Raw genomic sequence first — 13,869 nt, 5'->3', positions numbered from 1 at the left:
CAATTTCCGAGCAAGGCCCGGAAGTCTTAGTCCTGTTTTTCCAATTCACCCTGCTCTTCACTGGCTGTGTGAGGAGCCTGGGCTGCGTGCTGTGATGGTGTTGCAGGTCACGAGGTCACAGCCCAGCTCTTTGCATCCCCCTCCATCCAGATGATGCCTTTCTTCCTGTGACTGTAACGTCCACTTGGGTGCAATTCTGTTTCTGAGAGTCTTGGAAATAAAAAAATTTTTATTTCACCTCTGCATCTTTTCTGTTTGATTTATAGGTGGTTTTTATTTATTTTTTATTTTTATTTATTTTTATTAGTTGGAGACTAATTACTTGACAGTATTGTAGTGGTTTTTGCCATACATCGACGTGAATCAGCTATGGATTTACATGTGTTCCCCATCCTGAACCCCCCTCATAGGTGGTTTTTAATAAATGCTGAATGAAGGAATGTTTAATACTTGCCACAAAATAACTTCTATTAGTAGATCCAAACAAGGCAGAATATCAAGTGTAGCTTTTCAGCAACATTAGCGCTTAAAAATACCTCATCTTGGTACAGCACAGGGGGAAATATTTAGTAGAAGGTACTCAGAATTCTTCTTGACATATGATGCAGTGGAAGAAAGGCCTGGTGGGAGGGGCGGTGAGACATCAGGCAGGCCAGCCAGGAGCCTCCTCCCCAGCTCAGTGGAGCTTTTAGCACCAGGTCTGCTGATAATCTACTGATCTGGCTTGTCCCCTCCCCACCACTATTTGAAAATAAGCCCAGAAAGATAACCGTCTAACTGGTGTTCCTCCAGACAGATGGTCAGACCGTAGGAGTCAGTCTGGCTTCCCCCAAAGCCAGCCTGGGGCTGTGACACTGAGAGCCAGACCCCCAGTCCCCCTGAGTGCGTTGTCATAAGCTCCTGGTCCTCCTGGGTGCTGCAGAGCGGCTCTGCTTCTGGAGCTGCTTTGCCAGGGTTGATTCTTGGTTCTTGTTTGATTTGGTGTGTTGTGCTGGAGGGCAGGAACTTGGGATGGAGGTGTTTTACAACTTTAATTCTAGGAAAGCGAAGGAAAGTTTTGGAGGAGTTGAGTCACTGAAATATGTGTGGAGATCATTTTCAGGGTTATGTTTGTGGGAAGGTGGTAGACAGGAAGGAAGGCTGCCTCAAGACCCTCTGAAGACCCCCATTTTGTGAATAAAGGTGTCTTTTAAGCATCAGGACAGCTCAGTACAAATGAGATAGATTGGACTCTGAGGTCTTGGGGCTGTTTACTCAAAAAACCTGTTTTTTAGTGTCTGGAATTCCAGACGTTGTCCTGAGACTTCCTAGGTGCTAAACAGGATGGACATGGTTCATGTTCTTGTATGATACAGGTTTTGTTGGGGTGCAGAGAGCACCAGACAGCCGATCTCTGCCGTGGGGAGAGAGTATGCAGACAGCTTGGGGAGTCAGTGCTTGCGGGGCCAGGACCAGCGTGGTCGGCACAGGCCTCCCAGGGGTTGCAGTGCCCACGTGGACCCCGGAGGATGAGAGTGTGTGGCCCGGCACGCAAGTGTTCAAAGAGAGAAAACGTCACATGCAAAGGCCCAGGCAAGAGAGCTTGGTCTTTGTGGATGTGTGAGTGTAGTTTACTTAGAGCAGTGATTGCAGGTGTTTATAGGTGAAGTGTTTGTAGGTGAGGTTGGAGGGTAGTCAGCAGCCTGATTGTGAAGGAGGGTGCGGAACCCAGGTGAGGAGCCGGATCTTTATCCTGAGGGCCGTGGGGAAGGACTCCAGGGTGGATTTTTGTTAATTCATGTAATTACCATTCAGGGTAGATGGTAGTGGGTGAGACCCTGCTGGAAGCAGTGGTTCCCTAGCCTCTTCAGCCCCCTGCTCCACTCCACATCACCCCCCTTTGTAACCGTCTTCACTCATGGACTTTCTTCTGCAGGTTACCTCCCAGACGCCGCGTTCTGTGTGGAACTGTGTCATCCGCGGCTTCAGCTTTAGGTGATTTTTGGTTTTCTGATGTGGGGTATGTGACTGAGTCTGGTGGCACTGTGTGGAGGGCGGGAGAATGCCTTCCCAGAGGGGCCTGCGGGAGGATGGGAGGGCTGGCTGTAGCAGGAGTGGGCAGCAGGGAAGAAAGTGCACAGAGGTGGAGCTGGATGGTGCGGAGACTGCACCCTTCAGAGGTGTAAGCAGGCTTCATGGGACATGGGGCATTCAGATTGTTAACATTTGTTATACATTTTTAATGTCCCCAGATCTGAGCCTAGGAGATACCAGAACTCCTGAGTCCCAAGTGATAATCTGAAACTGTTGATTTCATGTATTGACTCATGGGGAAAAAATTCCTTATAGAACACCTGTCACAAAAACTCAATACAGTTGGCATCTGTCTGGCTGTGCAGAGCAGTCAGTGGAGCCAGCCTATGCTGTCGAGCTGCTCTGGTTGTCAGGCATGAACAGGGCATTTAAGAAGCTGCTCCATGTTTGGCTCCACCAGAGGGTGTGGGTATCAGAGGGGTTAGAATTGTCACCAAGGTGTGTGAGCAGCAGTCCCACCTGTGTGGCATAGTTGTAGCATCCCAGAGGGAAGGAAGCATTCGTGACGAGGTCATTCCAGACCCTGGGTGGTTAGATCGGATCCTTTTGAAAGAAGTATCATTGCATTTGAAGTGCTGAGGCAAAATCTTGACAAATAAGGTCCCCAAAGACTCTCAATGATTGCCAACTCCAGGGCAGCTCTTCTGTAAATGCCTGGCAGTTCTCCTGTGTGGTCAGGACCCTGTGTTTAGTTCAGTGGGTCCTCTGCATGCACATTACCTGCTGTCTGAGGCTTCAGTCTCATGCTCATAGTTCTGTGAAGAGCGCGTCTTTATGTTTCCAGTCTTACATTGTGATTCAGGAATTTGGGTGAAGGAAATAGTCGTCATCATAATAGCTGCCATTTATGTGTCAGTCATGTGTCAGATTATTATTTAGTTTTTTATAATAGTTCAGTAAGGTAACACTTACTGTTCCCATTTTATACAGAAACTGGACTTGGAGACGTTAAGAAACTTGCCCAAGGTTTCATTTGATGGTCATCAAGTTTTCAGGTTCTTTTACCGTAAATGTTTGCCCTGATGGTCCTGCTGTGGGTCTTGCTTTCGTAGTGAGAGTCGCAGGTTGTTCCCTCTGCACCGCACCTCTTTTCCGCGCTGTCAGCCGCACATCGACCGCGGTGCCTGTTTTTGGTATGTCTGTATCACCTGTGCTGACCTGCGTCACCGCTGTTTCTGCAGAGTTCTGCTGGTGGGTCACAGTCCGGGGTTTCCGGCTCAGACTGAGCAGAGAGATGGTTTCCCTAAATACTGGGAAAACTAGGGAAATGGGTCCGTTCCTGTCTCTTTTCCTGTGGTTTTTATAGACTTTGGTCTACTCCTGATGAATTCTGAAATCAGAATACACCAACTCCTCAGCATTTCTTCTTTAACTGTCTATTAGAAAGGATAGATGTCTCTTAAAAGAACATTTGCAGCAAGGTAGATGAACTTGGGAGGAATTATGCTAAATGAAATAAGTCAAAGAAAGGGAAGTGCTGTGTGTTATTACTTATATGTGAAACCTAAAAATACAACAAACTAGTGAATATAGCAACAAAAAAATCAGACTTACAGAGAAGAAACTAGTGGTTACCCCTGGAGAGAGGGTATTGGGGAGGGACAGTAGAGGGGTGGGGGTGTAAGAGGTACAAACTATTAGGTATAAAGTAAGTTGCAAAATGAGCAATATAGCCAGTGTTTTATAATAACTATAGATGGAGCATAACCTTTAAAAATTGTGAATTGCTGTATTGTACACCTGTAACTTAGGTAATATTGTACAGCAACTATACTTCAGTTTTTTAAAAAGTTCTGTTTTTTGACCATGTGACATGTGGGCTCTTTGTTCCCCGACCAGGGATTGAACCTGCCCTCCCTGCTTGGCAAGCGCGAGTCTTAACTGCTGGACAACCAGGGAGGTCCCTATACTTCAGTTTTAAAGAAAAGATCTCAGTAAAAATTTCAATTGAAAATACGGCCAAAAGGTTTGAGTAGGTATGTCGTTCATTTCACTGCCATATAAGTACCATGCGCTAACCGATTGCGCAACTGGAGCTCCAGTTTCGTTCATTTCATATGGATGAGAATAAGCACACAGAAAGATGCTTAGCATCATTAATCATTGGGGAAGGGCAGACAGCAACTACATTGAAGTACCACTGCAACGCAGTTAGAATGGTTAACATTAAAACTAGACAACACGAGGTGACAGTGTCCAGTGACAAAGATGTGAAACAGAACTCGCTTGCTTTGCTGGTGGGAATGCAAAGTATAACCACTTTGGAAAACAATTTCGCAGTTTCTTATAAAGTTGAATATATACAATCCAGTAATCCTACTTTGAGGTATTTATCCAAGAGAAATGAAAATTTATGTCCGTGTGCATGAATGTTTATAGCAACTTTATTCATAATCATTTAAAATGGAAAACAACTTGAATGCCCATCAGCTGGAAAACGGATGAGCAGATTGGGGTCCACCCCTGCAGTGGAATCCTGTTCAGCAGCAGCAACAGGAAGGAGTTAGCTACCAACATAGGCAGCAAAGTGGTGCGTCTCCAAAGCATTCTGCCTGTTGAGAACATGAAGCGCTCGTGTTGCTGGGGTTCCATTGATGTAACATCCTGGTAAAGGCAGAGCTCTGAGAGCAGAGATGAGGTGAGTGGCTGCCTGGGCTGCCGGACAGAGACCTTTGTTCCGGGGACATGAGGATACTCCTTGGGGTGACGGAAAGTAGCCGTTCCTCCATGTGCCAGTGGCCCTGCTACAGAGGACGTTCATCAGAGCTCCTGGGCTGGAGGTCTTCCTGTATGGAAATTGTACCCCAGGCTTCAAAGATAGGTGACTTCTGTGTGTATACACACAGATACTGCACACACTTGAGCTCAGGTTTTCTTTCAGGCTGGATTAAACTTTCTTTTTCTGGACGAGGTATCCTGGAAGTTTAAGTGAAGTAGATTTTAGCCATAGACACAGCTTCTGAAAACATGTAACCTTGAAGTCCTTGGCTGATTTTTGTATGCTTATTTATTCATGATCTCTAAAGCCTTTATAATGTAGCTTATCTTCATATAACATGATTGTATATTACAGATGTTGTGTAATTAGCATAAGTAAAAGATGTTTTAAAAGTTAAATTATTTTAGGGGATTTCAGGTTCTTGTAGCTCTGGAGAAAAATAGTTTTACCAGCGTTTACAATTAATAAATAATGTTTTCTCTGGTTAATGAGACAAATTTAATTATGTAGTCTTCAGCTGTTTTGTTTAGTCAGCTGTGATTGTAGGATACAGGTATATTTTACACTGTTAGAAATACCAAGAACGCACACAGAAAATGATACACATTGGCTTCACTGAGCTTAAGACTTAATTGTAATTGTAAGTACAGTTTTTTAGAAGCATGCAGGAGAGTTGCTTGTTATTGCTCTGTGGTGCTTTTTGATGTCCTCCAGAGCAGTTATTTAGCATTTTTTCCCAGTAGGCCCTTGTTTATGTATAGAGTGGGGAGGGAAATTAAAGTGGAAGGTAGTGTATGAGGGTTTTAATTTTTATTTTAAAATCAGAATTTGTTTGACTTTAGAAAGTAAGAAGGCCGCTGTTTTAAGTGATGACTTAATGATTTTATGATGGGAGGACACCACTCTGTGTGGTTACAGCAGGGTCAGTGGTACAGCGAAGCTGGTTTCTGCCCCTTTGTTGCACGTGCCTCTCTGTGTTTGCGGCCCTCCTTACTCTCCCCTGGACACGTAAAGCTTCCTACCGTGTGTGTGTCCAGCCTGGCTCACCACAGCTCCTGCCTGCCACCCTCTGTGCAGTGAACACACGGCCAAGATCCATTAGTGGCCTCTTGGCAGCGTATTGAGGTACAGAAGAGAGGTACCATGAAGTTGTCCTGCTTATGTTCTGCTGTCTGGCTCCATCCCTGTGTTTTCCACTGGACCCTACATTAACTTAATCCTGGTCCAGAGGCCGAGGAGAAGGCTGGGGTGCTTCCTTCAGTTGACTGCATTTCCAGGTGCTGCAGGGGTCCTGTTGCATGAACTTAGGGGGACGGTTCGCGGGGTGTTCACTTTGATTTGGCTCGTGTTGTTGCTGCACACGTGTGGAGTGTACCATGCAGTGTCTCCTGAGAGGTTTTGGTACAAGTTGCTTAAAGTTATTGTATATGCAGAATAGGAAAAAAGAAGTGGATAATACACTTTAAAAATATGTAACCGTATTTATTTTCCTATATATTTTAAAGGATACTTACCAGGTCTCTTAAACAGAATGTACTGAAAGATAGCAAACTCACTTTTGGCCTTTCTGGGTGACTTGGGATCTGCAGTATGAACACTTGTTGCCTTCAGTGTGCAGTAACACAGCGTTTGCCTTTTCCTTTTTTATCTGCGATGAACCTTTCTCTCTCCTTCACATCCCAGTGTTTTGGTTTGTTGGGCCTCCTTGTGCTTTGGGCACATGAACTGGGCTTAACAGCAAAATTACAGTGGTCTACCTTGGGTTGACTGCCTCAGAAAGCCCCTCCAGCCCCCTTTCTAGTTTGCTGCTCCTTGTTTTTTGTTTTTTAATTGTTTAAAATTGAAGTATAGTTGCTTTACAGTGTTTCAAGTGTACAGTGTGTTTTGTTTTTTCTTAGATGAAAAAAATTTTTTTCTTTTATAGAAAAGTTGTAAAGATGTGGTATAGGGAACTCCTGAATACCGCACTTCACCTGGATTCACCAGATGCTAGACCAATGTTCTGTTACATTTGCCTGCACGCCCTCCCTAAACCTGTTTTCCTCTTTCCCCACCTCACCCTCTCTCTCTTTCCGTGTACATGCACACATGTATTTACTGTGAGAGTAGGTTTCAGTGGTCGTGCCTTTTACCACTTAGATACTGCAGTGAGTCAGGACTGGGGAAACAGAGACTCTTGGACGGCACAGACAAAACCCTCTGTGCACCAGGAGAGAGGAGCAGTGACCCCACAAGAGACTGGGCCAGCCTTGCCTGCAAGTGTTCAGGAGTCTCTGGTGGAGGCGTGGGTCCACAGTACCTGCCGTGGGGCCAGGGACTGACTGCGGCAGTCCTGGGAAGTGCAGCATGCGGGCATAGGTCCTTTTGGAGGAGGTCACCGTTACCTCTGCCAAAGCCAAACTATAGGGAAGGAACATATCCCCACCAGTCAGCAGAAGATTAAAGATTTACTGAGCATGGACTTGCCCACTAGAGCAAGATCCAGTTTTCCCCACAACTAGTCCCTCCCATCTGGAAGCTTCCACAAGTCTCCATCAGAGGGCAGACACAATGAAAACCACAGTCACAGATAACTAGCCAAACTGATCACATGGACCACAGCCTTGTCTAACTCAGTGAAATTGTGAGCCGTGCCTTGTGGGGCCACCCAAGATGGATGGATCATAATGGCGAGTTCTGCCAAAACGTGGTCCACTGAAGAAGGGAATGGCAAACCACTTCAGCCTTCTTGCCTTGAGAACCCCATGAACAGTGTGGAAAGAACAGAATGACCGTGATGTAATTCATGTAATGATCAAATTTGCAAAAGTTAACATTGCCTTTGCAGCTCACACACTTATCACAATGTAGACACCGTTGTCATTTTGTTGTGAATCCAAGTTTGTGTGCCTGTCCCGCACGGAGGCCAAACAAACCAAAATGCTGGAATTTGAAGGAGAGAAGTTTATTGCAGGGCCAAGCAAGGAGAATGGGTCGCTCATGCTCAAAAGACCTGAATCCCCTGAATTCCAGGGGAGGGGGTGACTGCAGGGTGTGTGACCCTCCTCTGATTGGCTGGCTGGTGGCAGGTGGTGTTCAAGGAATCTCAATCACCAGTCTTGCGCTTCCATCCAGTTTGGGTTCTGCTCAGCCTGAAGTTACGGTCCTCCACCTGGGTGGGGCCCTTAGTTGCTGTAGAAGACCTGTATCAGATGGTTACACGTTATCTACCCTTTGAGGAGGAACCAGGACCCTGCTTTATTCACACGCTGTTGTTTCTACTGCTCCTCCTCTCTTTCTGCATTCCCTTACCCCTCTAATTAGTAACTGTTTGAATCTGCCCTTTGCAACTCAGGGAAGGTCTTGGAGGCTGAAACCTTCTTCCTACAAACAAGAAATGGAGGTCACAGCAAGGCTTTAGTGCCTAGGAGGGCCCCAGGGCCCCAGAAAGTTCCTTCATGCCCCTCCATGGTCACAGTCCCTGTCCCAACCACTCGTTGCTCCCCTCCCCCCATAACTACTGTGTTGCTTCCACTTCAGGTCATTTTTGCCTATTCTGGGAGTTCATGTCAGCAGAATGGTACACTGCTTATAACTGTGAAAGGTGATTTTTAGCATGATGTAGTAGAGATTCATCTATATTGCTGTGTAGTTGGTTCCTTTCTATTGCTGAGTAGTGTTTCCTTGCAAGAGTCTATCCTGTTTTGTCTATCCATTCTTTCTTCATCAGTTCAGTTCAGTTGCTCAGTTGTGTCTGACTCTCTGTGACCACATAGACTGCAGCATGCCAGGCTTCCTTGTCCATCACCAACTCCTGGAGTTTACTCACATTCATGTCCATTAAGTTGGTGATGCCATCCAACCATCTCATCCTCTGTCGTCCCCTTCTCCTACCTTCAATCTTTCCCAGCATCAGGGTCTTTTTTTTTTTTTAATTATTTTTTTTTGGGTCTTTTCAGATGAGTCAGTTCCTCACATCAGGTGACCAAAGTATTGGAGTTTCAGCTTCAGCATCAGTCCTTCCAATGAATATTCAGGACTGATTTCCTTTAGGATGGACTGGTTGGATCTCCTTGCTGTCCAAGGGACTCTTTAAGAGTCTTCTCCAACACCACAGTTCAAAAGCATCAGTTCTTTGGTGCTCAGCTTTCTTTATAGTCCAACTCTCACATCCATACATGATTACTGGAAAAACCATAGCTTTGACTAGAAGGATCTTTGTTGGCAAAGTAATGTCTCTGCTTTTTAATGTGCTGTCTAGGTTGGTCATAACTTTTCTTCCAGGGAGCAAGTGTCTTTTAATTTCATGGCTGTAGTCACCATCTGCAGTGATTTTGGAGCTAAAAAAAATAAAGTCTGTCATTGTTTCCATTGTTTCCCCATCTATTTGCCATGAAGTGATGGGACCGGATGTCATGATCTTCATTTTTTGAATGTTGAGTTTTAAGCCAACTTTTTCACTCTCCTCTTTCACTTTCATTAAGAGGCTCCTTAGTTCCTCTTCGCTTTCTTCCATAAGGGTGGTGTTATCTGCATATCTGAGGTTACTGATATTTCTCCTGGCAGTCTTGATTCCAGCTTGAGCTTCATGCAGCCCAGCATCTTGCATGATACACTCTTTTCATATAAGTTAAATAAGCAGGGTGACAGTATACAGCATTGATGTGCTCCTAGCTGCTGATTTTACTATCTACAGAATCTCAGGTAATTTCCATTTTGACAGAGGGAAGCCTGTTCTTTCTTTTGGCAAAATTTTCATTTTGTTTTGTTATTATACTGATATGGGATGTTTGGTTTATTCTGCATTGTGTTTCATGCAAAATAGCTTTTCTCACCTGGCTTACCACACGCTTTGTTGTTTGTCCTGACCATAACCATTAATCCCAACTCCTTCAAGCAAAGGTCATTTTCTTCCAGCCACTTGCTCATCTGTCAGTGATGTGTTAGTGTAGTGAGCAGTGAGTGTCACTGGGCCTGGTGAGTGAGGGTGAGAAGGGAGACACCTGAGATTGTCATTGGTCAGCAGACTGCCCAGCACCTGCGTGACCCTAGACCTGTGCTCTGCACTGCTGAAGGAGAGTTTTTCCCCCAGTCTTGGCAGATGATTGGTTGAAGATTTGGAATCATTTTTGGCTCTTCTTGTAGTTTTTGATGTATATTTTAGTAACAATGTCTCCCTTTAAAATAATATCTTTGTTTATGAAATTGAGATTAGTACAGCTTAAATATTAATTTTTCATTATGTAAGCCTTTATGAAGTGACATATCATAAAATGAAGAAGTGTGTACCTGCTGTGTAGTTTCTACCTACTAGTGACAGTGGTTTTGAAATATAAAAGCTTGGTAGAATAGTGGTATTTGGGTGTATGTATGACATTTTCTCATAACCTCTGTATCACATTAGACATACCCCGGAACAAGGGGTGAATGTGACTTTCAGGCACCAAGATCAGACTCATTCTTCAGATTTAAATGGGAAAGATTTGGGTGTCCTCAAATGGTAGTTTTCTTCTGGACCTGCAGCATTGATGCAGGTTGCCTGTTGCGTTTATGTGGAAACTCTTGATCCTAAATTGATTCTCTTGGTAGCTGAGGGCAAGTGAGGCTTGGTCAGTCTTAGAACTGCATTTTCACTCTTCAAAGCTGAACTTCACTGCCTTGTGTGTCAGTGACAGGAGTATTTAACATATTTGAGAAAACTGATCACCTGTGTGCTTAGTTTTGTCATAATTTATACAAGATTTAAAAAATTACTAAAAATATATTTGTTCTCTTGAGTGTGGCTTTTAATCTTTAGAATAAATCCTTAGTTTGGGCTTCCCTTGTGGCTCAGCTGGTAAAGAATCTGCCTCCAATGCGGTAGACTTGGGTTCAGTCTCTGGGTTGGGAAGATCCCCTGGAGAAGGGGACGGCTCCCCACTCCAGTTTTCTGGCCTGGAGAATTCCATGGACTGTCTAGTCCATGGGTTGCAAAGAGTCGGACTCAGTGACTCTGACTTGACCTGACTTAGGTGCGAAGTTCAGCATAAACTTGCACTCGTTAGGTACTGAGGAGTTTTCTGTGTGACGCACACTTCTAGATGACTGAAGAAAATGCACCTGCCTTTCTCTTTGCTCCCAAAGACCTTACTTTTGTTCAGGTGAGAAGATGGGAAAGGGGACAGGGTGTAGCTTTTCTTGCAGGATGTTCTGATTGTGACATGAGGTCCAGCTCCCCAGACCTTACTTTTGTTCAGGTGAGAAGATGGGAAAGGGGACAGGGTGTAGCTTTTCTTGCAGGATGTTCTGATTGTGAAAGTGGTGTCAGTTCTTAAGTGGATTTTATCTGGAAGAGGGTAGAAAGCATGGTATTTGCACAGCATTTATGCAGTGGTTGTGATGGTGGTGTTACTCCAGGACACGTTGCGGCTGCTGTCGGGAGCTTTCCCAGACGGCAGAGCAGAGTGGTTTCCTTAGCTGAGCAGCAGACTCCAAGGGTGCCTTCTTTTTCAGTGCCTGACTCTGTAAGGGAGACAAAAATGGGTTCACTGTGGATTGTGATAAATGTACAGAGAGGAGACTTGGGTTTCTTAGACAACTGTGAGGATGAGGTGGAGAATGACTGAGTTTATGGATGTTGGAATGAGATTGTCCTGAGGATAGTTTTCAGCAGAAGAAAGAATTTCAGTCAGCAACTGTATGTAGAGATCATATTGTAGCAAGTATAGGTGGTAACTTCGAGGTCACATGGAAAGAGTTGTAAATGCCCTGGAAATCTTGGGACTAGGAATGTGTAATTACATTTTACAGGAAACCCTGCGGGTGGTGATGCTGTTATTTTTGTGTTCTCTTTTGTTCTTCTTAGATGAATTCATATTTCTATTTCTTACTTAAAGATAATATTTGATTTCCATTTAAGGCTTGGGAAATATGCATTAGCAAATTCCTGTACTCCGAGTTCTTAGGTGGTAATTCAAGGATCCCAGTGAGAGGACTGTGCTTTAAACCACCTGTAATCATATCTAGACTGTGTATGTAGAGCAAAAAATAAATGCATGTTCTCTCATAAATTCTTTAAGTGCATTTTGTACATATATTTATTTCATAACCTTTTTTTTTTTTAAAGCAAAATCAGATTTGGAGTTACTTAAAGGCACAACTGAAGTAATTAAAATTTCCCCAGGAAATAATTATAAAAGTATGCAGTAATGATTATAAAAAGAAAATTTTAAGTATTTTTGCAGATTCTTGGCCCTTATTCTCCCAATCACATAGTGGGAAGCAATATAGGTTTTTTAAAAATACGTAAATTTGGCATATATATTTTAAGTAACTCTTGTATTATAGGAGACCCATGTTCCTATGTTTTATAATTAGATCTTGTTTTTTCCCCTACAGTCAGAATTCGAATGTTTTCAGTTGTTCTTGTTAGATACCTTTTCATCTGTTTCTGATGTTTAGTTTTCTGCTTTTGAATGAACCACTTAATTATTAGTTAAAGATGCATGCACAGGGCATATCCCCAAAGAAGAATAAGCTGTATAATGGCTTTATTTAACTGGAGAAATTTCTTCTCTAAAAGATTATCTTTCTAGGAAGTTTTTTTAAATGTTGTTCTCTAGACTATCTTATAATGGATTGAAGAGCTGTAGGTAAATGTAAAATGTTTAAATCATTTTTTAGACTTAAAACTTTCATGGGACTTATGTTGAAAATTTTATATAGTGTTTAATATGCATGTTAAACACTTTTATGTTGGGCTTCTTTCACTGAGCATAATGTTTTCTGATTTTGTCCACATTGTAGCCTGCGTCAGTACCCTTCCTTTCATTGCTGAGTAATGTGCAGCAGGAAAGACAGTACATTTGCTTTTAGGTTGTTAGCTTGCCAAAGCTTCTCATGCTTCTCTGACCTCTGGCGGCAGTTTTCTGTGGATGCCGAGCCTGGGCTCTCAAGCCTCCTCCTTGTTCACAGGATTGGCAAATAAACACCAAAGTTCAAAGTAGCTGCAGGAGACCCGCTCGGCTTTGTGGTTCTTCACCCTCTGAAGTCTTAGCCCCTCTTGTTCTCACTCCCCAGCGTCTCTCTGATTATTGTACTTTATGCAGTTTTCCTGTTTTTCTAGGGGACATGCTGTTACACCTCCCTTGGATTCAAACATCTCAAAAAAAGGGGGAAGGAGGAATCTTTGAATAAGTGAGTTGTTACAGACTCTCCTCTCCTGTGAAGCCGTCATGCCCTGCCCATGTGGCTTGTGAATTTGAGCAGTTGCTGCTTTTATTCCAGCTCTTGGGACCTAAATAAGAAGGATTTCTGCTGTTTCATAGGAGGTGCAAATAGCCTTAAGCAAGCATGGATTTTGCTTACACATTTTTAGGGCTTGCCTCCTTCCTTTAAGATCAGACATTAATGAATTCAGGAGTTTGTTGGTTCAGTGTAAAAAATGCATCACAACTGCTTCCAGTAAAACAGATACACTTTTACAGTTTAGTTACTGTGATTCTGGTGTTTAAAAAGAAGTATTTGAATCCCTTTATTGTTCTCAGAGGGAACTTTCAGAGTCGAGTGACTGTATTTAACACGCCTTGGGCAGAAATGTTTCTAGTTTCACAAAGCCCTAGGTGATTGCACTAGGTGTGGGGAGCCTTGGGGTTGTGGCGGGTGGGCCAGTGGGCGGAAGTGGAGTGTGGGAATGGGAAGGTGTGGGCAGGACTCTGGCGAGGCGTTTCTCAGGGACCCCAAAACACTTGGTCATCAAGATAAGTGGTGTCTGAGCAGTATTTTTAGAAGTCAAGAATCAATGCAAAAGGTCCATGATGGATGGAACCAAACTTTTAATGAAGACAGGGTCATTATTACTTATTTTTCCTTTTGCCCCAGCGCTGCTCCTTGTTCTTTCTTAACTTCTACTTACTTTGGGTTTAATTTGCTAGTGCTTTTTCTCATTTAAGGTAAAAAAAACCAGACAACTCATGTTTTTGCCCTTTAAATGTAAGTGCTTAAAGTTAAAAATTTCCTCTGTGTACTCTTTCAACTCCATCTTAAAGATTTTGATCTTCTGTTTTTAATTGTCAGTCCTGTGCTGAACATTTTCTCAATTTCTCTTTTGATGTGTTGTT

At 43.5% G+C, this 13,869-nt stretch overlaps 1 protein-coding gene across 11 annotated transcripts in view; it reads left to right on the top strand.

The window, feature by feature from the left end:
* PTK2 (protein tyrosine kinase 2) overlaps positions 1-13,869 on the top strand; it is a 208,749-nt gene that overhangs the window by 27,120 nt on the left and 167,760 nt on the right. Inside the window, exon 1 of one of the 11 annotated variants that reach the window (XM_065902556.1) lies at positions 12,900-12,946. The exons of the other annotated variants lie outside the window; for them this stretch is intronic. The gene's annotated coding sequence lies outside the window, so the exon portion shown is untranslated. Of the gene's footprint in view, positions 1-12,899; positions 12,947-13,869 lie in introns of those variants that run through there. 11 annotated transcript variants of the gene reach the window in all.

Source organism: Muntiacus reevesi, chromosome 12, assembly GCF_963930625.1.
Source record: "Muntiacus reevesi chromosome 12, mMunRee1.1, whole genome shotgun sequence".
In the NCBI taxonomy this organism is placed as follows: Eukaryota; Metazoa; Chordata; class Mammalia; order Artiodactyla; family Cervidae; genus Muntiacus; species Muntiacus reevesi.
Note: the sequence above shows the minus strand (reverse complement) of the source record. Positions and strands in the feature narration are given on the sequence as shown.